This window comes from Trachypithecus francoisi, unplaced genomic scaffold (assembly GCF_009764315.1).
Source record: "Trachypithecus francoisi isolate TF-2019V2 unplaced genomic scaffold, Tfra_2.0 Contig00214, whole genome shotgun sequence".
In the NCBI taxonomy this organism is placed as follows: Eukaryota; Metazoa; Chordata; class Mammalia; order Primates; family Cercopithecidae; genus Trachypithecus; species Trachypithecus francoisi.
Window position 1 is genome coordinate 207,565 of NW_022680508.1, and position 25,369 is coordinate 232,933.

Consider the following 25,369-nt stretch of genomic DNA (forward strand, 5'->3'; position numbering starts at 1 on the left):
CATTATCGAATGTATTCAAGTGTTAATAAGATGATTATTCATTGCACCTGAATATGCGTCTAGGTTAATTTTTTTATTGAAAGGAAATTTCATTAGGATAGTGTTTATTCACATTGATCCAGCTGACTTCAGAATATGATTATATTTTTTCTGCATCCTACTGCTATTATAAGATCCAGGCTTATATTAGATTTTCTCTGGTATTAATTTTGCTTACTTTAACCTTTATTCCTGTTCCGCCTAAACCCTCCTTTCTGGACAATTGCAAAAGGATGCCATAAATATCCTCCACAAAGGCATGTGTAAATATGATCATATTTTCGTGAGTCTCTGCTATGTGCAGTGCACAAATGCTATGAAATAAATGAGCACTTGGATGACTATAGTGAGTCACACCATTAAGACACCATTAAGACTATAGTGAGTCACACCATTATTGTGCTCAAGTATAGTGTTTTGTTGATATGCACAAATTAATTCTAAAGAGTGTTATCATAATTTACTCATGGTATATGTATTCAGATTCTTTGGAAGAACTGAAGACATCATTAGAAAATTACAGTATTATCTCAATATTTTAGTTGGCAGGCGGTTGTAACAACAAACTTTCCCATTTTCTTCTAACTCCTCTTCATTGTATCACTGACTCTGTGTACTGCATAGCAAGAGATAAGAGGAGCAGGAATAGAGAATGGGTAGGACTAATGTGGGGAAATTTTCTGGAGAAGTCCATTTCAATGTTAGCTTGTAAAATGAGAAAGATATGGGTAAGAGGGCAGTAGAGCCAAATTATAATTCCCTGCTACGTTCTTTTATGCCTTGTCATTAAGAGATCTTGGGCAGAGATAAAGCTATACAAATTCATATGGATAAAGTCATTTCCCTACCAGGAGCCACCCCATACTCTGCCAAGTAAGCCAAGTTAGGAATGTAGTATCGGAGTCATTGTGTGCTTTCTGATGCGAGAATGAAGACTTGGAGAAGAGAATCTTGATGAAAGGAGAGGGTAGAATACCAGATGTCCTAAGGCAGGTAGAGAGAGTAGAGAGTACTGTAAGAGGGTGACCTGCCTTTCCACATATAGAGTTGTACTGTCCAGTGCAATAGCTACTAACTACAGGTGGCTATTTAAATTTAAATAAGCTAAAATTAAATTTAATTAAAAATCCACTTCCTTAGTCTCAGTAGTCACATTCAACACGCTCAATAATTGCATGTGGCTAACTGCTGTTGTATTAGATAGCACAGATATAGAATCTTTCTATCATCACAGAAAGTTCCCTTGGACAGCTTTGTTCTACAGCAATGGGCAGAAATAACTATTTGACACACTGGGGGCTAGGGGGTCTCTAGAGAGCCATGAGTGCTGACATAACCACAAAACTATTTTTTGGTGAATAAGTGAGAACACAGTGGTATCAAAGCAGGAATCAACATCACAAATAGGTATATGTTTCACCATCCTGGAAAGTTCAAATGCAACTCTGTAATGCTTTCCACTGGAAGAATAAACATGACCATATATTTCAGTGAAGGTGATTGAGGGTTTCTTCTTCATTTTTTTTTAAATTTGTGTTGATTTAGTCTGATGTTTTTAATTAAAGACACCTAGATGACTTAATTGTTAAACTGTCATCTATTTTAGTCTAATTTTCTATGTGAAACGAGTTGTCATACTCCCCTCAAAATATCATCTAGGCCAGGTGTGGTGGTTCACACCTATAATCCCAACAACTTGGGAGGCCAAGGTGGGAGGATTATTTGAGCCCCGGAGTTCTAGAGCAGCCTGAGTAACATAGTGGGACCTCGTCTATACAAACAGAATAAAAAACAAAAATCAGTCAGGCATGGTGGCATGTGCCTATAGTCCCAGCTACTCGGGAGGCTGAGGTGAGAGGATCACTTGAACCCAGGAGATCAAGGCTGCAATGAGCCATGATGTGCCATTGCACTCCAGCCTGGGTGATCAAGTGAGATCCTGTCTCAAATATATATATCTATATATATAATTTATTCATAAGCAAGGATTGTGATAGAGTTGTTCCCAGTAAGTCCTTATTGAATTAAAAGGAAGCTGCCTGCCTATGCTTTGTCAGAAGACAGCCACTAGTATTAAGTCTCCCTTTGCACCCTTCCTGGCTACCTCAACTGATCAGGAAGAAAATCCATTTATTTCAAATAAATTTGAAAATATTATATTTGCTTGAACAAATTTGTTTCAAATGCTGCCTTACAGGAATTAAGGCATTCATTTATTTCTTTTTCAGTCTTTTATTCAATAATGGAGTACCTTTCATCTTTGAGGCACTATCAGCAGACCTTGTGGACTTTATGAGGTTAATTATTCACTCTTTGCCCTGAAGTTATGTATAATCCATTGACATATAATTACCAAAAAAAAAAAAAAGGCAGAAAATGAAAAGTCACCAAAAAGATAGGTAAAGGCAAGGTGTTATAAGAAGTTAGAGGAAGAAGGAACTCCTTTGGGGTTGGGAAACTGGAAGGAGAGCTGCTATTGAGTACTTACTATATACTAGGTTTTTAGCCTATGTAATTCCACTGTTACGCCTTACCATGTTCAAAAGGTTCATTCTGTTATTGAAATAATCAATTTTTAGTAGTAGCTAAATATGAATATTCTTAGAGTCCAGTGGGTAGTGGATAGCATTTCTTGACTTTGTAGCCTGCAGAAAGTCAGCCTCAAATCAGCATTTGGGAGTACCTTACCTCTTTCCCTTTCCACCTCTCTGCCCTCTTCCTAGAGTTCTGGCTCCATCACGCTAGTGGCCTATTTGATGGAAGCCTGTGAGACTATCTTTCCTGGATCCATGCTGGTTCTTTCAGACTTCCACAGAGATAAGTTTACATGCCTTTAGATTTGTGATAATGGGGCAGCTATAAAGAGAAGTAAATCTCTCTCTTACTAATGCTGATAATTTATTGTGTAAAACTTTGCCTTGGGGTGCTAAAAGAACCTTTACCATACATAAGGGGTAAGATTGGAAAAGAACTATAAAGCACAGCACTTCCTCCTGCTTCTTCTCCCAGCATTCACATATATTATCTCATCTAATCAGAAAGATTTTATGGAAGACATTGAGGAATGTAGATATTGAATATGATAAGAAGACACTGTGTGTAAAAGGACAAATCAAGTGCCAGTTTGTTGTTGTTGTCACTGCTTGTTTGTTTTTTTTGCTGTTCAATCAGCATATTACACAGAATAAATCATATATAGATTAATTCTGAAGAGTGAGTCATTGAGTTTGGAAAAGGGGGGAGAATGTGGAAGGGATCAGTAGGACATAATGCTGCAGAAGTTGGTAGGAAGTTGGCTAGGTTGAAGAGGGTCTGAAATGCCAACTAAGTAGCTTTTCTTAGTTTGGGATGCTAAAGCAAAGTACTAGAGACTGAGTGGCTTCTAAACAATAGAAATTTATTTTTCACAGTTCTGGACATTGGAAGCCAGAGATCATGGTGCCAACATGGTAAGGTTATGATGAGGGCTGTATTCCAGATTGCAAATTGCCGACTTCTCCTTGTATCCTCACATGTTGGAAAGAGAGCTAGCTCTCATGTCTCTTATTATAAGGGCACTAATCCCATTCATGAGGTCTCTATCCTCATGACCTAGACACCTTCCAAAGACCTGACTTCCAACTACTACCAAATTGGAATTAGAGTTTCAACACATGAATTTTTAAGGGACACATTCAGTCCATTAGAGGTTGGAAATTATTCCATAGAAAACAAGTAGCCAAACCATCACTGAATGCGACTCCAGCTATTTAAACATGATGCATGTTGCTTGTTCTTCCTTTTTTATGAGCTAAACTCATGTTCACACAGACAGATGTCATCTAACACAGTGGGAGAGGAGGATGTGTGGTAGAGCTGCCTACTTGGTCATTCAGTTACCATCAGGCATCTAATGGTTCAAATATGCTAAGGGGAGGAGAGAGAAACAAAAGAAATAAAATTGATGACCTCTGACCTGAGGAAGTTGATAGTTCAATTAAAGAATAGGTTATGGCTACATTTAACATGAATGAAAAACACTGTAGCAGAAAATGTTATAGAATACTCCATAGTCATTCTCCTTTTACCTTTCTATTAGAACCCCAATTTTGTTGTTGACAGCAACCTGCCTTCTCAGATTTGCTTACACCTAAGGTGGCTGTGTGACAGACTTCTGCCCAATGACATATGCTGAGATTAGGCACTACCTCTTCCTGCTTTCCTTCTCTTCTTGACTAGAATGCAGACATTAGGCTGGAAGTGGAACAACCAGCCTGGGACCATGAAGTGACAAGCACAAAGTTGGCAATCAAATGCCAAAGATAGAACAAAAGGATATAAGGAACCTGGAACGTGAATGGCATTCTGGCACAAAGCAGCCCTGGGCTGCTTACTTCTGGCTTTTTTGTTATATGAGATGAAAAAATCATCCACTTGCTTCAGCCACTGAGATTACATTTCCTGTTACTACTCAAAGCCAAATGCAAACCCAGTTGATACAATACTCGTGGAATAGCCAATCCCAGAGTGCAAATGAATATGCAAATGCAAAGACCCTAAGGAGACTTTATGGAAAAATGTTTCAGCTAGGTGTTTGAAGGATTAAATGAATAATTTCAGATGTTCAATAGCAAATGCTAATGCAGGGTTGTAATATAAAATTATGTTCATGAGACGAAAGCATTTAAAGGAAGCCAATTGTGAAATAAATTAGTATTAGGGGTATGAGAAATGGATGTGGATATGTGGAGGTGAAGAGGTGCCAGTGGTGGGGAGGAGCATCAGAAATCATGGGGCCCAAACAGCAACTAGAAAATCTTCCAACCTCATTATCCAAAAAAGAGGTTGCAAGGGAATGACCTGGCCAGAATAGAAGCCCGTTCCCTGATACTCACATCCTTATATATTCTGATAAATGAATCTATAATGTGTCTCAGCCAAGCCTAAATGAATGCCATTCTTTTTCTTTAGTAAGTTATTTAAAATCAATGTTTTCTTTAAAAGAAGGTTTAGATGTTACTAATTTAAATCTCATTAACCACTTACTTTATTTTCCAGAGTTCAATCTAAGCTGCATCTTTCATTTAGATTTTAAGCTATAGGCTATATGTAATTCTACGAAAATGTCCTACATACAAAGGAAGGAGTATTTGAAACTCACAGGTGAACATTAGTTTAGAAAGCTTCAAACATTGCCAAGTCTTTGAATGAGGTTTATCTTTATAGGTTACTTAAGGATGTCAACCAGAAATAACTGGTGTTATCATAGCTTAAAATGCTGGGGTTGGGGGCTGAGATATTTTCCCCATCTTAAATTTGCAACTCAAAATAAATTCGGTTACAATTTTTTATGTGTAGCACTAAAGGCATGCTACTGTGTTCCAGAGAAAAGCAACCTCTGATCTCATCATTTTTGATGCTATATTTCAGAATATTTAGTTTTAAATAGGGCCCCCAAATGACATTATAAAGGGCATGCAGCTTAAGGCAAGCTGTCATAGAGACTAAAAATTTAATATGGTTTTCCTCTAAAAGTGGTTGGCTACAAACGTAACAGTGGTACCCTATTATTTCCTTTGCATATAATTAACCTATCACAACCAATGGTTATTTTCAATTATGTGGCATCAAATGAATCTTAAAAGAGATTGAAATAAGATCCACGGTAGCTTTGGAGGATTCCTGCAATTGACAGTTTGACACAGCGTGGCTTCAGATTATGTCAAATCTGACAAAAGCATGTGTAGCCTGCTTAAAAGGAGAATATTTTTTTCAATTCTATCTTGTTGGAAATATTTGCCATGAAGTAATAATAATGCCTTTAATATGCAAATGATTATAATTGCATTTATTACACTGTCAAATGGAAGCTCAAATACCAGTTCTTTGTTTTGCAACCCAGCACATCACACAAAATAAGAGAAATGACTGCTTTCATCACAGAGTTCATAAGAGGAAGAACAAATTCTCTTTTCCCTGAAGTTGCTTTCATTTTCTCTCGGATATGTTCTTTTTCCACAACCCTGAAAAAAATAAGAATTTAACTGATCACTGAAGCATTCTGACATTCAGATTTTCTCCTTAGTCTTTATCTCCATCCTGATGATCCTATATGTGTCCAACACTTTTGGTAAGAAAAATTGCACCTTTGAAGGGGACTTTACAGTAAAGTACCCCATGTAACTATCTTTATTCTTATCCACTGTTTGATCTTACTGTTCATTTTTTAAAACTTCCCAGGGGTCTCATTTTTCCTCATCACTTTAACAGGAATAATGTTTTGTGCTGTTCATTTTTTTCAGCAACCTCCACTTCATTCACCTTGGCTCATTTCATTAGCCAACAGTCCCTGAAGGATTGCCATCTTCCACTCCTTGCTGGAGAGGCCCTGCCTGGATGCAGTGGTTTTTCTACCATTAGGAACATGCGGTGGGAGGGGTAGAAAAGCAGGGGGAAGTAGTTTCTTCGCAGCTTCAGTGAAGATTCTTTAAATCTGTGACTTTTGAAAGACATTTCCAGCATATGGGCCTTCTCTATTTTCTCACAGAGATACTTTAATTCAGAACATTAATACTTAGGTCTCCTAGTGTACATCCTGTACTCCAAAGATTACAGTCAGAGTCTCCTTTCAACAGATGGTTGTGTGTGTGTGTGTGTGTGTGTGTAGGGGGGTAAATTCATTGTCTTTCCTTTGTTTTTTCACTTACTCCATTTGCTCCTGCTAATCTTTCCTGTGCCTTGGCTGATTTCCCTTCTCCCATTGGTGGATGCAGCCACTTACACCAATACTTCATCATTCCCAAAACTTTATTTCTTTGGATTATTCTTTACTATTTTTCCTCCCATCTACCTATGGTAGGTAAATGAGCAGACTTACCTTCAGTATGGGAAGATTCTGGCCACGACATTTTGTTCTTTCTTTTCACTCCTTTGAATCACTGTTCAAACTCGTAGTTAAGATGTAAATCTTAGGAGGGTTATACATTAAGCCAGTGTCAGTTAACTCCTCTGCACTAATTACTTTGTTAGAGATTAGCCTCACCATCAGCCAGCCTCAAAGGAGTGGGGCTTATGGTATATAAGTTTAGGTGCCATGGGGAATAGAAAGGGTCCTTACATGGGATCTTCCCAAGAAGGGTATAATCTACCTCTTTATACCACTGCCCTTATGCAAGCTCTTTTTTTCAGTAGCCTCCCCAGTGTCTATTCCTCAAATCATCTGCTCTGTACCGAGTCATCTTTTTAAAACTCACGTAGCCTACTTAAACCCTTCAGTGACTCCCTGTTGTTTACATGATAAAAATGTAGCTCCTTAACCTGGTTAAGATGTTCAGGACTAGACCTTAGTAACTATCTTCTGTCTCTGACTATCATTCACCATCTTCTCACTTTGCTTTTTAGTCATGAAGAATTGTTTCTACTTTTCTCATGTACCTCATGTGATTTGATGCCTCTGTGTCTTTGTTCACAGTGTTTCTCATATCTGGAATATACGTTGTCTCATTGTTTGGCCAATAATCCATCACCAATTCCTGCTCCCATCCCCAGTGCCTGCCAATTTTAGTAGTACATAATAATTGCTAAAATTGTATTGGTTGAATGATTGATTGAATGAATGAATGTTTTTTATACATCTCTCAACTTTTCTCAGGGATTCTTTCACTTAGTATATCCACACACCCTCTTCAGCAGTCTAAGGAGCTAGTCAGGTACCTCTGCTTGCCCCCAAGTCACCCTATATTCCCCCCATTTATAACACTTACTGTAATGCTGTGAGCTTCTCTAAAGGCAAGGACCATATTTTATTCTGCTCTGTCCCTAACACCTGAAAGAGGGCCTGGCTGAGAACGGATGTTCAGTAAATTATTTTTGAACTTAAATGTTTCTTGAACCTAATTTCTATTTTGGTGAAGAAGAATCAGCAAATCCCTTGTCAAGTAAAACCTAATTTCTGCTCTTCTAACACCAAACCAGTCTCCTGAAGCCAGAAGATCTCTTAAGTCCTTTGAATAGTGACCACTATTTTAGATATTAAACCGAAATAGAGCATGTACAATTTCCTTATGAACCTTACAATGTTATACTGATGAGTTGCATTATTATCTGTTTTGTACATGTCAAATGAAACTTCTCAGACCACTTCCAATCAAGGCTGGGGCCCTACACTTTCCTACTTCTTCCTTCCCCTGTTTCCTTTAGTCCCTAAAAACCCTAGAATTCCCCTGCAGTCAGTAGTTCGGTACACAGAGAAGGCAAATTGGTTAGGAACTGTCAGAGTTGAGATTATTTACTAAGATAGCATTAGCAGGGGTCTAACTTTATTAGATTCAAAATTGCCCAGCTGCTAAGGTGGCCCTGCAGACTCAAAGTAACACTTAACAGATTCACCAAGTATTCCCAGCATGGCCACTTACTTTTAATCTGCCTCCCAGTCTTTCAGAGAGATAGGAAGTCCCCCTCTATGTCCCTGTGGATGTCTAATCATTTATTAGGGGGGCCTAGGTTTACTACAGTGATCCAGCCTGCACTAATGTCAGAATCCTCTCCTTTGCTACTAAGATTATATAGTACCTCTCACTCAGATCCTAAAAAATCCAACCCCGGCTATGAATGACCTTAACCCTGTTCTACCCTGCTATGGTTTGAACGTTTGTGTCCCCTCCAAAATCATATGTTGAAATCCTAACCCCCAATGTGATAGTATTAAAAGGTGGGGCCTTTGGGAAATTACTAGATCAAGAGGGTGGATCCCTCATGAATGAGGCAATTGCCCTCATAAAAGAGGCCTCAGGGAGCTTCTTTGTGCCTTCTGTTACATGAAGACACAGTGAGAAGGCACCATCTATGAAGCAGAAAACCCTCACCAGACGTCAAATCTGTTGGTGCCTTGATCTTGGACTTCCCAGCCTCCAGAACTATGAGAATTAAATTTCTGTTGTTTATAAACCACCCAGTCTAAAGTTTTTTTGTCATAGCAGCTCCAATAGATTAAGACCTGCCCCTTCCTGCAAACTAGATATATCCTACTCTGCTTTCTAGGGTGGTCCAAGGGGTTCCATTCCCATTCTTACTGACCTTACGCCATATTCTTCTGGCTCTAAATTTGCATTCTAGACCTTCCCAGGGCCTTGCCTTCTTATTCCTGCTGTCCAAAGAAAGTCTTAGAAAGTTTCAGAAAGCATTTTATAGCCCTGGTTTACAAGAGGGTAGAAAAATGTTTTTTGCCCTACTCATTCCTTCTACCTGAGTAACCTAGAGTTTACCAAATTTTCTTATATGGCTAATATAAATATTTGTATCTTATACTAAAGAAGCTACCCTTTCTGGCTTCCTAGTCACTTAATTTTTTAAAATATAGCATCTTTATTGAGATATAATCCACATACCATGCAGTTCTGCCATTTAAAGTGTACACTTCAATGATCTTTAGTATATTCACAGAGTTATCTTACCAAACCAAATTTGCTTCTGTCCTCCTGGTACAGCAAAGCCAAACAGTGACATTGGGATTTGCAGTGAGAAAAAATGAGACATTTATTGCAGGATACCAAACAAGGAGAATTGGACAGCTAATGCTTAAGACCTGAGCTCCCTGGTGCCTTACAGGTAAGGGTTTTTAAAGGTGAGGAGGCAGAAGTTTCAGGCAAAGTCATAAATCATTACATAGAAGCTACATTGGTTTGGCCTAAAAAGGCAGGACATCTTGAAGAAGGGTATTACAGGTCATAGATTTGGGATTTAAAGGTTTTCTGGTGTGTGATTGGTTGAGGAAGCAAAGCTTTGTCTAAAATCTTGGGGTCAGGTCAGCAGAAAGAAATTTTGAGCTCTGGCATATGGGTGTGACTTTCTACAGGCCCCTCAGGGAGACATTTGGAACAAAGAAGATATGTCAGGGTTTAGTCCTCAGTTTCCCCATAGCTGAAGCCTATGTGCAAGTGGATGGCATTTTCCATTTGATGGGGTCTGGGTTTCTGAAAAACAACTCAGGGACATTTGTTAAGATGTTATCTTTAATTTCTATAGGGAGCCAAACATTCTGTCACTCTAATTTCCTTGGCTATTGTTTTAAGCTATTATTACCTTTTCACTTATCAGGCTGCTCATTTACTTCTCAGGGTTAGCTAGGTGCCTAGAATTTCCTTGAAGGCAGAGAGATTTTCCTTTATTTCTGTGCTTGAGGGGAGGACAATAGGCACCTAAGAGGGGTCCCTGCTTGCCTCAGTTGTGTAATCATTACCACAATCAATTTAGGAACATTTTCATCATGCCCAAAAGAAACCCAGGCCTGTATTAACAGTCATCATCCATTTCCTCTCAACACCCCTCCAATCTCCTGGCAACCATGAATCTACTCTTTTTCTATGCCTGTTCTGGATGTTTCATATATATGGAATCGCATATGTGGACTTTTGTGCCTTCTTTCACTTAGCATAATGTTTTTAAGTTTCATCCATGTTGTAGCATGTATCAAAACTTCATTCCTTTTTATGGCTGAATATTCCATTGTATGTGTATGCATATTATATCACATTTTGTTTATCCATTCATCTGTTTATGGACATTTATATTGATTCCACTTCTTGGCTATTATGAATAATGCCATCATGAATATTCATGTATAAGTTTTTATATAGGCATATGATTTTATTTCTTTTTTGTATATACCTAGAATGAGAGTTGCTAATTACTTCTAAAATTAAGACCCAAGATTCCTACAGAAAACAAACATCTGCTATGTTCTCTAATGGGGGTGGAAGGAGGAAAGTTTTGCCATTTCCACCTTGTAAATCAGTAGGGTAAACAAACCTAATTATTAAAAATAGTTACCTTTTTCCTGTCTTTAGAGTAATCAAAGCAGAGCATTCTTGGTACACAAGCCCCACGTCAGGAAGTAATTTTTGTGTGTGTGTGTTTATCAAAAGTCAATGATACATTGACATTTGCATTACTAGTCATCCTGTTTTAAAGTGAGCGATGAAACACTCTTCTCCTAGGAAACTATTTTTTTCTCCATATATGGACAGAGCTAATCAACAAATGGACCTATGGCAACCTCCATGGTGTGACACATATTCTGTATTCTCAGGAGCCTGTGCATATTACAATTCTGGTGGTAAGTGTAATGTCATAACTTTCAATTTATACCTGAAGAGCAGTGGTTGGTTGACAGCATACAAAGGAACATATGTGAAAATGTACTTTACTAGTTGGACTTTATAAATAGTATGTTATGAATTTGTCATCTAGTAGATTTCATGAAACCTGTATGTTTTTAAAAACAATTCCAGCATTTTATTGATATTTAGAAAATATGTTTTGGTTCCAAGAAATAGAAGTGCAATCTCTTACAGGCAGGTGCAAGGGTGAGGAATATAATGGTTTATAATTTCTCCTTAAAGAGGGTTTCTGAGTTGCCACTTCACATCCATTAATGGATTTAAAATTATTTTTCTGAATCTTAGGCATTCTTAAAAGGAAATCTCCTTGAATAGCAAGAAAATTATCATAGGCCACACTATTATCTCAATATTTGTATCCCCCTAAAATTCATATGTTGAAGCCTAATCCTCAAAGTATTGGAATTAAGAGTTGAGGCCTTTGGGAGATGATTAGGTCATGACAGCTCTTTTATAAGGATTAGTACCCTAATAAAAGAAGCTCAAAGAGTCTTGTTCATCCTGTCTGCCATTTGAAGACACAGCAAGAATGTGCCATCTTTAAAGAGGAGAGCAGCCCTCACCAGACACTGAATCTACCAGCACCTTGATGTTGGACTTCCCAGCCTCCAGAACTGTGAGAAATAATTTTCTGTTGTTTATAAATTAGCCAACCTGTGGCATTTTGTTATAGCAGCACAAACGGACTGACAGAGGTCAGTCCTTTGGCTGACGCACATGCTCTTTGGCTCTGTCTACAAGGCTTTTAAAAACAACAAAAATTAGCTGCTCCTCTAGTACAATGCTCTTACCTTTGGTTTCTTTATGGGAGGGGAATCTATGGAATCTTTTTAAATGCCAACATGAATTTAAGGTATGTCTATATGTATGATCCCCTTAGACTGAACTTTCACTTGAGTAACTTGAGGGTCTAGAAAGAGTAACATAATAAAAGCCCTTAAATGAAAGTTCTACAAAATCTGTAAAAATAGTGGAATAGAGGAAACTGAGCAGCAGACTTAACATCTAGTTCAAGTCCTAGTCTCTGCTTACTAGGTATATGACAATGAATATGTTGCCTGAAACTATTCTTTGCCTTAGTTTCATCATCTGTAAGTAGGGCTAGTAATCATAGTACCTACCTCATGATGTTGTGATGAGACTGTATATAAGGTGCTATACAAATGGTAAAACATGGCTGGGTGTGGTGGCTCACACCTATAATCCCAGCACTTTGGGAGGCTGAGGTGGGTGGATCACCTGAGATCAGGAGTTCAAGACCAGCCTGACCAACATGGCAAAAACCCATCTCAACTAAAAAATACAAAAATTAGCAGGGTGTGTTAACGGGCACCTGTAATCCCAGCTACTTAGGAGGCTGAGGCAGGGAGAATTGCTTGAACCTGGGAGGTGGAGATTGCAGTGAGCCAAGATCATGCCACTGTACTCCAGCCTGGGTGACAGAGCAAGACACCATCTCAAAATAAAATAAAATAAAATAAAATAAAATAAAATAAAATAAAATAAAATAAAATAAAATAAAATAAAATAAATAATAGTGTTCCCATAATTGTTTTAAAATTGATTCATATTTTAATAGTCATAAGAAAGCAATGATCCTATGGTATGAGGATTGAGTATAGGGGCAGCCTGGATTTACATGAATTTAAATTTTCATCAGTTAACACAAGTTCTTTTCAAAATCTAGACTTTTGTTTCACTTTACTTCTTCACAGTGACATATATGAGATGAAGACACTCATGTATCAGATTAGTTCAATATCAGTATAGAATCATCAGCCAAGCAGGGACATGACATCAAAACACAAACTAAACACTAGTTAATGAAGAACTAGAGCATACAAATACTATTATCAAAAGACACGCTGTGTCATCAGGACTTGATTTTGGTTACTCTCTTTGGTACTGGGTTAGAGTTCAACCTTTAATTTTGGTCTGCCGGTGAGGTGGAGTGATAGCAAAGTGGAGCAACCTCTACTTTCAGGGTACTGAGGTACAAGCCTAGTTTCAGCTACATCTGTTTCCACTAGGCCCACTGAGGGCTAAAAATCTATCTGTTCAAATATTTCACTGGAGCTAGAAATGGCTTGTATAAAGGGCCCCAGATGCCTTTCTTTCTCTATACAGTGCATTCTTTTTGGCTTATCTTGCTTCTAGGTCTTGTAAATATCTTCATTCCTTGGTGTAAATGAACAGCTGCCTCAGTAGAAAGATTTGCTGTCTGTTTCAGACTGGACTGGGCTGACAGTTCTTAGGCTGCCTCAGCCTTAGGGGAAAGAACTAAATGGTTTGTCTTTCATGGAGGTTAATAAGTACTTCTCTTGTTGGTTGGTTTGTGTATAACAGCTCAGGCTTTGGCACTCAATCTGTCGTGGATCTTAATAAATTACCCTCTGTTTATGCACTTAGAAATAACACTTGTATTACCAGTATAGCTACCAAATGTTGAAGTAAATTACCACACATGACAAACAGATCTTAAACCATTTGATCGACTATTTCCTTGACCTATCTTGGAATGTGAGGAAATGGAAAAAAAAATCAAGTGATAGGAATGTTTTGCATTTGTAGAGAAATAGAGGAAATCCACTCTAGTTCTAAGGGAAAACATGCATAGCAACTATTATTCCAAGGAGATTGTTTAGCTGTCACTATTTCAAAGTTTGCTATATATTTTCAAGTTGTTAGGAAATATTTCTAAATTGTGTCTACTTCCCTGTCTTAATAAAAAGTTGATCGAAATTAAATAAATCTTTCCATAATGTTGGGAAATCTCATCGTGTCCCTGACCATCTTTACTGTACAACTGTGGTGCTTGGTGTCTCTGGACCACTGCTTTGATCATCAATGAAATATGTCTAGGATCATACATGGAGATGTAAAAGGTTTAGGAAATTGAGCTGAATTGCATTGAGCACTTCATTCCTTGCTAGTATTTTTAGTAAAATTACTACCATGATTTTTTTCTATGTGACTTGCCATCTTTTTTAAGTAGAACATTCAAAACATGACTTGAGAGTTCTTTTAGTTGTAATCTAGCTGATTAAGATTTTATTCTATTAGAAAAATTAGACAGAAAAAGGGAGGTAGAGAGAGAGAAAGAGAGAATATTACATTAGCCAAAATGGTGTCTACTCTACAGACACATTTACGATATAGAAGGTTTTTTTGTTTTTTGTTTTGGTTTGTTTGTTTGTTTGTTTTAGTCTAGAGATTTATCATAGTAGACAGGAGAGAATTCAACTAAAAGGAAAACTTCACTTCCTCTATTTTATTGACTATTGAAGTTGGGAGCAAGATGACAAACGTAAATAATAAAATTGGGATAGTACCAGAACCTATGTTGTTTCAATGTAGGCTTTCACTTTTTCTTTTCTTTCTTTCTTTATTTTTTTTTTTTTTTGAGACGGAGTCTCACTCTGTCACTCAGGCTGGAGTGTAATGGAACAATCTTCAGCTTAATGCAAACTCTGCCTCCCAGGTTCAAGCAGTTCTCTTGCCTCAGCCTCCCGAGTAGCTGGGATTACAGGCACCAGCCACCACGCCCGGTTATTTTTATATTTTTAGTAGAGACAGGATTTCACCATATTGGCCAGGCTGGTCTCAAACTCCTGACCTCATGATCTGCCTGCCTCGGCCTCCCAAAGTGCTGAGATTACAGGCTTGAGCCACCACACCCAGCCGGCTCTCACTTTTCATTAGAAAGTGGGCAATATGCAAATGCCATCAATGAACGACTGGATAAAGAAACTACAGTATATATATGTGTATATATATATATGATGGAATACTAGTCAGCCATAAAAAGGAATGAAATAATGGTGTTTGCAGCAATCTGGATGAGATTGGAGACTATTATCTTTTTTTTTTTTTTTTTTTTTATTATACTTTAATTTCTAGGGTACATGTGCATGACGTTTATATCATGTATAACTCCCCAATGCAATCCCTCCCTCCTCCCCCTCCCCATGATAGGCCCCAGTGTGTGATGTTCCCCTTCCCGAGTCCAAGTGATCTCATTGTTCAGTTCCCACCTATGAGTGAGAACATGCGGTGTTTGGTTTTCTCTTCTTGTGATAGTTTGCTAAGAATGATGGTTTCCAGCTGCATCCATGTCCCTACAAAGGATGCAAACTCATCCTTTTTTGATGGCTGCATAGTATTCCATGGTGTATATGTGCCACATTTTCTTAATCCAGTCTGTCACAGATGGACATTTGGGTTGATTCCAAGTCTTTGCTATTGTGAATAGTGCCGCAATAAACATACGTGCATGTGTCTTTGTAGTAGAGTAATTTATAATCCTTTGGGTATATACCCAGTAGTGGGATGGCTGGGTCATATGGTACATCTAGTTCTAGATCCTTGAGGAATCGCCATACTGTTTTCCATAATGGTTGAACTAGTTTACAATCCCACCAACAGTGTAAAAGTGTTCCTATTTCTCCACATCCCTCTCCAAACCTGTTGTTTCCTGACTTCTTAATGATTGCCATTCTAACTGGTGTGAGATGGTATCTCATTGTATTTTGATTTGCATTTCTCTGATGGCGAGTGATGATGAGCATTTTTTCATGTGTCTGTTGGCTGTATGGATGTCTTCTTTTGAGAAATGTCTGTTCATATCCTTTCCCCACTTTTTGATGGGTTTGTTTTTTTTTTCTTGTATATTTGTTTGAGTTCTTTGTAGATTCTGGATATTAGCCCTTTGTCAGATGAGTAGGTTGCAAAAATTTTTTCCCATTCTGTAGGTTGCCTGTTCACTCTGATGGTAGTTTCTTTAGCTGTGCAAAAGCTCTTTAGTTTATTAGATCCCATGTGTCAATTTGCTTTGCTGCCGTTGCTTTTGGTGTTTTAGACATGAAGTCCTTGCCCATGCCTATGTCCTGAATGGTACTACCTAGATTTTTTCTAGGGTTTTATGGTATTAGGTCTACATTTAAGTCTCTAATCCATCTTGAATTAATTTTCGTATAAGGGTAAGGAAAGGATCCAGTTTCAGCTTTCTACTTATGGCTAGCCATTTTCCAGCACCATTTATTAATAGGGAATCCTTTCCCATTTCTTGTTCTCTCAGGTTTGTCAAAGATCAGATGGCTGTAGATGTGTGGTATTATTTCTGAGGACTCTGTTCTGTTCCATTGGTCTATATCTCTGTTGTGGTACCAGTACCATGCTGTTTTGGTTACTGTAGCCTTGTAGTATAGTTTGAAGTCAGGTAGCGTGACGCCTCCAGCTTTGTCCTTTTGACTTAGGATTGTCTTGGCAATGCGGGCTCTTTTTTGTTTCATATGAACTTTAAAGCAGTTTTTTCCAATTCTGTGAAGAAACTCATTGGTAGCTTGATGGGGATGGCATTGAATCTATAAATCACCTTGGGCAGTATGGCCATTTTCACGATATTGATTCTTCCTATCCATGAGCATGGTATGTTCTTCCATTTGTTTGTGTCCTCTTTGATTTCACTGAGCAGTGGTTGTAGTTCTCCTTGAAGAGGTCCTTTACATCCCTTGTAAGCTGGATTCCTAGGTATTTTATTCTCTTTGAAGCAATTGTGAATGGAAGTTCATTCCTGATTGGCTCTCTGCTTGTCTGTTACTGGTGTATAAGAATGCTTGTGATTTTTGCACATTAATTTTGTATCCTGAGACTTTGCTGAAGTTGCTTATCAGCTTAAGGAGATTTTGGGCTGAGACGATGGGGTTTTCTAAATATACAATCATGTCATCTGCAAACAGGGACAATTGACTTCTTCTTTTCCTAACTGGATGCCCTTGATTCTTCTCTTGCCTGATTGCCCTAGCCAGAACTTCCAACACTATGTTGAATAGGAGTGGTGAGAGAGGGCATCCCTGTCTTGTGCCAGTTTTCAAAGGGAATTTTTCCAGTTTTTGCCCATTCAGTATGATATTACCTGTGGGTTTGTCATAAATAGCTCTTATTATTTTGAGGTACGTTCCATCAATACCAATTTTTGAGCGTTTTTAGCAAAAGGGCTGTGAATTTTGTCAAAAGCCTTTTCTGCATCTATTGAGATAATTATGTGGTTCTTGTCTTTGGTTCTGTTTATATGCTGGATTACGTTATTGATTTGCAAATGTTGAACCAGCCTTGCATCCCAGGGATGAAGCCCACTTGATCATGGTGGATAAGCTTTTTGATGTGCTGCTGAATCCGGTTTGCCAGTATTTTATTGAGGATTTTTGCATCGATTTCATCAGGGATATTGGTCTAAATTCTCTTTTTTTGTTGTGTCTCTGCCAGGCTTTGGTATCAGGATGATGTTGGCCTCATAAAAGGAGTTAGGGAGGATTCCCTCTTTTTCTATTGATTGAAATAGTTTCAGAAGGAATGGTACCAGCTCCTCCTTGTACCTCTGGTAGAATTCAGCTGTGAATCCATCTGGTCCTGGACTTTTTTTGGTGGGTAGGCTATTAATTGTTGCCTCAATTTCAGAGCCTGCTATTGGTGTATTCAGGGATTCAACTTCTTCCTGGTTTAGTCTTGGGAGAGTGTAAGTGTCCAGGAAATTATCCATTTCTTCTAGATTTTCTAATGTGATTTGCGTAGAGGCATTTATAGTATTCTCTGATGGTTGTTTGTATTTCTGTGGGGTCGTGGTGATATCCCCTTTATCATTTTTTTTGCGTCTATTTGATTCTTCTCTCTTTTCTTCTTTATTAGTCTAGCTAGCGGTCTGTCAATTTTGTTTATCTTTTCAAAAAACCAACTCCTGGATTCATTGATTTTTTGGAGGGTTTTTTGTGTCTCTATCTCCTTCAGTTCTGCTCTGATCTTAGTTATTTCTTGCCTTCTGCTAGCTTTTGAATGTGTTTGCTCTTGCCTCTCTAGTTCTTTTAATTGTGATGTTAGAGTGTCAATTTTAGATCTCTCCTGCTTTCTCTTGTGGGCATTGAGTGCTATAAATTTCCCTCTACACACTGCTTTAAATGTGTCCCAGAGATTCTGGTATGTTGTATCTTTGTTCTCATTGGTTTCAAAGAACATCTTTATTTCTGCTTTCATTTCGTTATGTACCCAGTAGTCATTCAGGAGCAGGTTGTTCAGTTTCCATGTAGTTGAGCGGTTTTGATTGAGTTTCTTAGTCCTGAGTTCTAGTTTGATTGCACTGTGGTCTGAGAGACAGTTGTTATAATTTCAGTTCTTGTACATTTGCTGAGGAGTGCTTACTTCCAATATGTGGTCAATTTTGGAATAAGTGCGATGTGGTGCTGAGAAGAATGTATATTCTGTTGATTTGGGTGGAGAGTTCTATAGATGTCTATTAGGTCCGCTTGGTGCAGAGATGAGTTCAATTCTGGATATCCTTGTTAACTTTCTGTCTCGTGATCTGTCTAATGTTGACAGTGGAGTGTTGAAGTCTCCCATTATTATGTGTGGGAGTCTAAGTCTCTTTGTAGGTCTCTAAGGACTTGCTTTATGAATCTGGGTGCTCCTGTATTGGGTGCATAGATATTTAGGAGAGTTAGCTCTTCCTGTTGAATTGATCCCTTTACCATGATGTAATGGCCTTCTTTGTCTCTTTTGATCTTTGATGGTTTAAAGTCTGTTTTATCAGAGACTAGGATTGCAACCCCTGCTTTTTTTTGTTCTCCATTTGCTTGGTAGATCTTCCTCCATCCCTTTATTTTGAGCCTATGTATGTCTCTGCATGTGAGATGGGTCTCCTGAATACAGCAGACGATGGGTCTTGACTCTTTATCCAGTTTGCCAGTCTGTGTCTTTTAATTGGAGCATTTAGTCCATTACATTTAAGGTTAATATTGTTATGTGTGAACTTGATCCTGTCATTATGATATTAACTGGTTATTTGCTCGTTAGTTGATGCAGTTTCTTCCTAGCCTCGATGGTCTTTACATTTGGCATGTTTTTGCAATGGCTGGTACCGGTTGTTCCTTTCCATGTTTAGGGCTTCTTCAGGGTCTCTTGTAAGGCAGCCTGGTGGTGACAAAATCTCTAAGCATTTGCTTATCTGTAAAGGATTTTATTTCTCCTTCACTGATGAAGCTTAGTTTGGCTGGATATGAAATTCTCGTTTGAAAATTCTTTTCTTTAAGAACGTTGAATATTGGCCCCCACTCTCTTCTGGCTTGTAGAGTTTCTGCCGAGAGGTCTGCTGTTATTCTGATGGGCTTCTCTTTGTAACCCGACCTTTCTCTCTGGCTGCCCTTAAGATTTTTTCCTTCATTTCAACTTTGGTGAATCTGGCAATTATGTGTCTTGGAGTTGCTCTTCTGGAGGAGTATCTTTGTGCGTTCTCTGTATTTCCTGAATTTGAATGTTGGCCTGCCCTACTAGGTTGGGGAAGTTCTCCTGGATGATATCCTGAAGAGTGTTTTCCAAGTTGGTTCCTTTTCCCCCTCACTTTCAGGCACCCCAATCAGACGTAGATTTGGTCTTTTTTACATAATCCCATACTTCTTGCAGGCTTTGTTCATTTCTTTTTCTTCTTTTTCTTTTGGTTTCTCTTCTCGCTTCATTTCATTCATTTGATCCTCAATCGCTGATACTCTTTCCTCCAGTTGATCGAGTCGGTTACGAAGCTTGTGCATTTGTCACGTATTTCTCGTGTCATGGTTTCATCTCTGTCATTTCGTTTATGATCTTCTCTGCATTAATTAGTCTAGCTGTCAATTCTTCCACTTTTTTTTTCAAGATTTTAGTTTCTTTGCGCTGGGTACGTAATTCCTCCTTTAGCTCTGAGAGGTTTGATGGACTGAAGCCTTCTTCTCTCATCTCGTCAAAGTCATTCTCTGACCAGCTTTGATCCGTTGCTGGCGATGGGCTGCGCTCCTTTGCAGGGGAGATGCGCTCTTATTTTTTGAATTTCAGCTTTTCTGCCCTGCTTCTTCCCCATCTTTGTGGTTTTATCTGTCTCTGGACTTTGATGATGGTGACGTACTGATGGGGTTTGGTATAGGTGTCCTTCCTGTTTGATAGTTTTCCGTCTGACAGTCAGAAGGACTGTCTGTTGGTCTGTTAGAGATTGCTTGAGGTCCACTCCAGACCCTGTTTGCCTGGGTATCAGCAGCAGAGGTTGCCGAAGATAGAATATTGCTGAACAGCGAGTGTACCTGTCTGATTCTTTCTTTGGAAGTGTTCCTCTCAGGGGTGACGCCACCCTGTGAGGTGTGGGGTATCAGACTGCCCCTAGTGGGGGATGTCTCCCAGCTAGGCTACTCAGGGGTCAGGGACCCACCTGAGCAGGCAGTCTGTCCGTTCTCAGATCTCAACCTCCGCGTTAGGAGATCCACGGCTCTCCCCAAAGCTGTCAGACAGAGTCGTTCGGGTCTGCAGCGCCCCGCTCTTTCCCCTAATGGACTGCAGCTGTGCGCTGTCCTCCGTAGAGGTAAGAGACAGCAGGCTTCCTTGAGCTGCTGTGAGCTCCACCCAGTTCGAGCTTCCCAGCGGCTTTGTTTACCGTACTTAAGCCTCAGCAATGGCGGGCGCCCCTCCCCAGCCTCGCTGCTGCCTTGCGGATAGATCGCCGCAGACGCTGTGTTAGCAGTGAGGGAGGCTCCGTGGGCGTGGGACCCTCCCGGCCAGGTGTGGGATATATTCTCCTGGTTGCCTGTTTCCTTAAAGCGCAGTATTGGGGTGGAGTTACCCGATTTTCCAGGTGTTGTGTGTCTCAGTTCCCCTGGCTAGGAAAAGGGATTTCCTTCCCCCTTGCGCTTCCAGGTGAGGCGATGCCTCGCCCTGCTTCAGCTCACGCTGGTCAGGCTGCAGCAGCTGACCAGCACCGATTGTCCGCACTCCCTAGAGAGATGACCCCAGTACCTCAGTTGAAAATGCAGAAATCACCAGTCTTCTGTGTCGCTGGCGCTGGGAGTTGGAGACTGGAGCTGTTCCTATTCGGCCATCTTGCTCCGCCCCCGGAGACTATTATTCTAAGTGAAGTAACTCAGGAATGGAAAACCAAACATCACATATTTTCACTCATATGTCTGAACTAAGCTATGAGGATGCAAAAGCATAAGAATGATACAATGGACTTTGGGAACTTGGGGGAAAGGGTGGGAAGGAGGTGAGGGATAAAAGACTACAAATAGGGTGGAGTGTATACTGCTCTGGTGATGGGTACACCAAATTCTTACAAATCACCGCCAAAGAACTTACTCATGTAACCAAACACCACCTGTACCCCAATAACCTATGGAAAAAATGGAAATAAATAAACTATGGTATCACCATAAAAAAAAAGTGGGCATAGATTACATGAAAAGTCTTATTCCAAAAAATTATTTTTCAGTTATTACTGCTGAACATGAATGCATACAATTCTTCTTAGGAAAGAATGTTTCAGGTGGTTGACTCTCATTCTATTGTAGTTCCTAATGTCTTATGGTCCATAAATAACAAGAACTTTTTATTATTTGATACTGCATTATTCTAAGTTGCCACTGCATAGCAACAACTACTTCCTTGTTGTTTGTAATTCTCAAATCAAATTAATTGAGACATTTTATATGCCCTGTAATTCATTTAGATCATACATGGTGAGCATTACATGCAAAATCTTGTGACTATCCATATGTAGTTTACATGGGCCTTATTCACAATCACTTAAAAGTCTAGTCAGAAAACTTCCAAATTCCTATCACGAATCTAATTTAGTGAGTTTGAATGTCCCCTATAAAATTCACATTGAGATTTAATTGCCATTTTAACAATATTGAGTGGTGGGACCTATAAGAGCTGTTTAGGTCATGAGAGCCCTACCCTCATAAATGGATTAACACCATTATAGTGGGAGTGAGTATGTTATTACCAGAATGTGCTTCTTATAGAAGGATGAGTTTGCCCTTGTTTTGTCTCTCTCTTTGCCCTTCTGCCATTGGATTGTACAGCAAGAAGATCCTTGCCAGATACTGGCCCCTTGATTTTGAATTTCCTAGCCACCAGAGCTGTCAGCCAAAACACTATTGTTCAGTGTAAATTACCAGTCTGTGATATTCTGTTGTGGGTGCACAAAACATACTAAGACAATCAGTTGATTATTTTGTTTATTTAGCTTAAACTCTGACTGCAAGAATTTTTTTTCTTGAGGTGAGGTTTTGCTCTGTTGCCCGAAAATTTGACATCTGTATGTTAGTTCTCTTTCAACATATATTAATAACAGATTGACTTTGAATAGTTCTTCCAACTTAGAGTCCTTTCGGGAAAATGAGCAGGTCTCTGTAAAGGATACCATGTGAACTAGATTATGTGCTAATGGTAAATACCATTATAATATAGCTAACATTTACTGAACTTGTTTTATATTCCAGCCACATTACCTATATAAACTTAATTCTGACAACAAGTCAGTGAGGTAGACATTGTTTTCATTATTGCCAATAGATGAGAAAAGTGGATAACAGGGTGGTTAAATAAATTGCTCAAGTTTGCACAGGTTCAAAGTGGCAGACCTGTAACACGGACTCAGGCACTCTGACTTTAGTTTTGTAAAGCAAAAAATATCTGAGACAGATTTTAGTCAATTTAAATAGAGGCTTGTTTTGCTAAAGTGAAGGACGATGGCCCATGACTCAGCCTCAGGAGGTCCTGAGAACATGTGCCCAAGGTGGTTGGGTTATAGCTTGGTTTTGTACATTTTAGGGAGATGGAACTTATAGGCAGAGACATAAATCAATACATGTAAGGTATACATTGGTTTGTCCCAGAAAGGCATGACATCTCAAAACAAGGGCTTCTAGGTCATAGGTAGATTCAAAGATCTCCTGATTGGCAATTGGTTGAGACAATTAAGCTCTGTCTGAAGAGATGAAGTCAGTTGGAGTGAAGATAAGGGGTGTTGTGGAAGCCAAGGATCTTGTCATGTATATGAAGCCTCCAGGTAACAGACTTCAGAGAGAATAGATGGTGATTTTCTCTTATCGGACCTTAAAAAGGTGTCAGACTCTCCAAAAATGACCTAGTAAGGGAAAGAGATTCTTTCTCCACAGAATGCATATTTCCCCCAAAAGAGAGAGTTTTGCAGGGCCATTTCAAAATAGGTCAAAGAAATATATTTGGGTGTAAAATATTTTGATTTCCTTCAGGGCCTGCTATCTGTCATGTGATGTGATACCAGAGTCAGGTAGAAATTGGTATCTTATTCCTACAAATATTCTGTTTTATCAGTAATAAGATCTCTGTTTTAATGTTAATGCTGGTCAATTCTGTCTAAACTCCAAAGGGAGGAGGCTATAATGAGGTATGTCTGACCCCACTTGCTGTCATGGCCTGAACTAGTTTTTCAGATTTCTTTGGGATCCCCTTGGCTAAGAGAGGGATCCCTTCGGTTAGTTGAGGGGCTTAGAATCTTATTTTGGTTTACAGTATCTACACTTTCAATCACTGAATCGTACAACCCAGCAATGCCACCATATGATATAGTAGAGCCCCATTATATCAGAATTGTTGGTTGATCCTCTGTGCCATTTAGCCTGTGTCCCATTTTGTCCTCTCCTATCCTTGGTGCCAAACACCTATTTCCTACATTTCCTTACCATCGGGGCATCCTATATCCCGTGCAGATGGCTTTGGTCTTTAATAGTGGCATCTTGATCTCCTAGTAGAATCAGTGTTGTCAAGTTTGTTTTGTTTTGTTTTCTCCCTTATTGTGTTTAACTCTGTTTGTTACACTCTATTTTTCTATTGCTCCTGTGTCTCCTTCACTAGATCCTCTTTTCTTGTTCTCCCTTTTATTTTTTTCTTCGTTCTTTCTCTTTGTAAATGTATTTATAATCATGGCTCCAGTGAATACCTCTCAGCACCTTTCTCACTAACCTCTATCACCAGCTGTAATCATTTTTATAAGCTACTTTCTCTCTAACCATTTACTATATCCTGCCATGAGCTCACTTAGCCTAAAACAAACTTATCACCCTCTTTACCAAACCAGTTTGACACTACCTTTTAAATTTTAATGGCATGATTCAGCCTTAAAACTTCCAACTCATTTGTTATTCAACCTTCTGGTTCCCTTATCTCGTCAATCATCAAGTCCTGTTGATCCTTCTTTTGTAATATATCTCATCCATTAATTGCTTTGTATTCCTGGGGCCTGAATATTTTCCAGGCCTCATTATATCTTGCTTGTAATAGTATATAATCTTCTAACTAGTCTCCTGGCTTCCATGGTGCTTACCCCCTAATGTCTTTCCGCATTTCACATCCACATCATCTGTTCCACTGAGGGTAGAGAGGAGGAATATAACTATAATAAATTAAAGTTAAAATAAGTAGAAATAGAATAGTTTGAAGTCAGAGAAGCAAGCTGTCATTGTTGGTTGAGATAATCAGGGAAAGCTTTAGGAAGGGGATGGAATTTAGAATTTATATAAATAAGAGATCTGAGGAGGGCATTTAAGATTGGGGAAAACTGGGTGAACAGAAGCTTGGGATGGAAATGTAAGAAGATTGGGGATACTTAGTAGGCCTGGCTGCACTGGAACATTATTGTAGGAAAAATGAGGTTGAAAATATAGTCTGGGCTCTGATCGTAGGGATCCTTGAATACCAGGCAAAATAATTTAAAATGTATCATGTAGAAAATGGGTAGAGACATGATGAAATTGGCATTTCAAGAAGCTGAATCTGGCAGCTGTGTGTAGGGTAGATTAGTGGGAGGAGAGACTAGAGGGGGGGCCTGGTGAGGAGGTTGTAATAGGGTTCAGATGTGAGTTAATGATGGCTTTGAATAGAATGACAGAACAGAACTGATGAGATGGATGCAGATGTGCAAAGCATTATGGAAGGAAATTTGATAAGGTTTCCTTGAGAGGCTGAATTTGCAGGCAGTTGGGAGAGGAAATGGGAGGGTTGGACTCCGGATGACCAGGAGAATATGTATCAAAATGTTCCCATCCTTCAAGCTTCAGTGCTTCCTCCTCTAAGAGTACTTGTCCCAAAGGAGCACTGTGAGCAAGCCACTTTGTCTATAATAGATGCTCAAATAGCATTAAGGGAAAGCCCACTCCAGCTGGCATGACGTTGCATGCTCTGAATTCCTAGACACCTATTGACTCTACTTTTAGTAAGCGCTTAGCATACATGATTTCTACTAAACCAGTTTTTAATTTGAGGATGTTTTACCTCTACAGTGAGAGAGATCAGGAGAGTTTTGAGGGCAGAAACCACGCTTTATTCCTTAGATTCCCACCTAC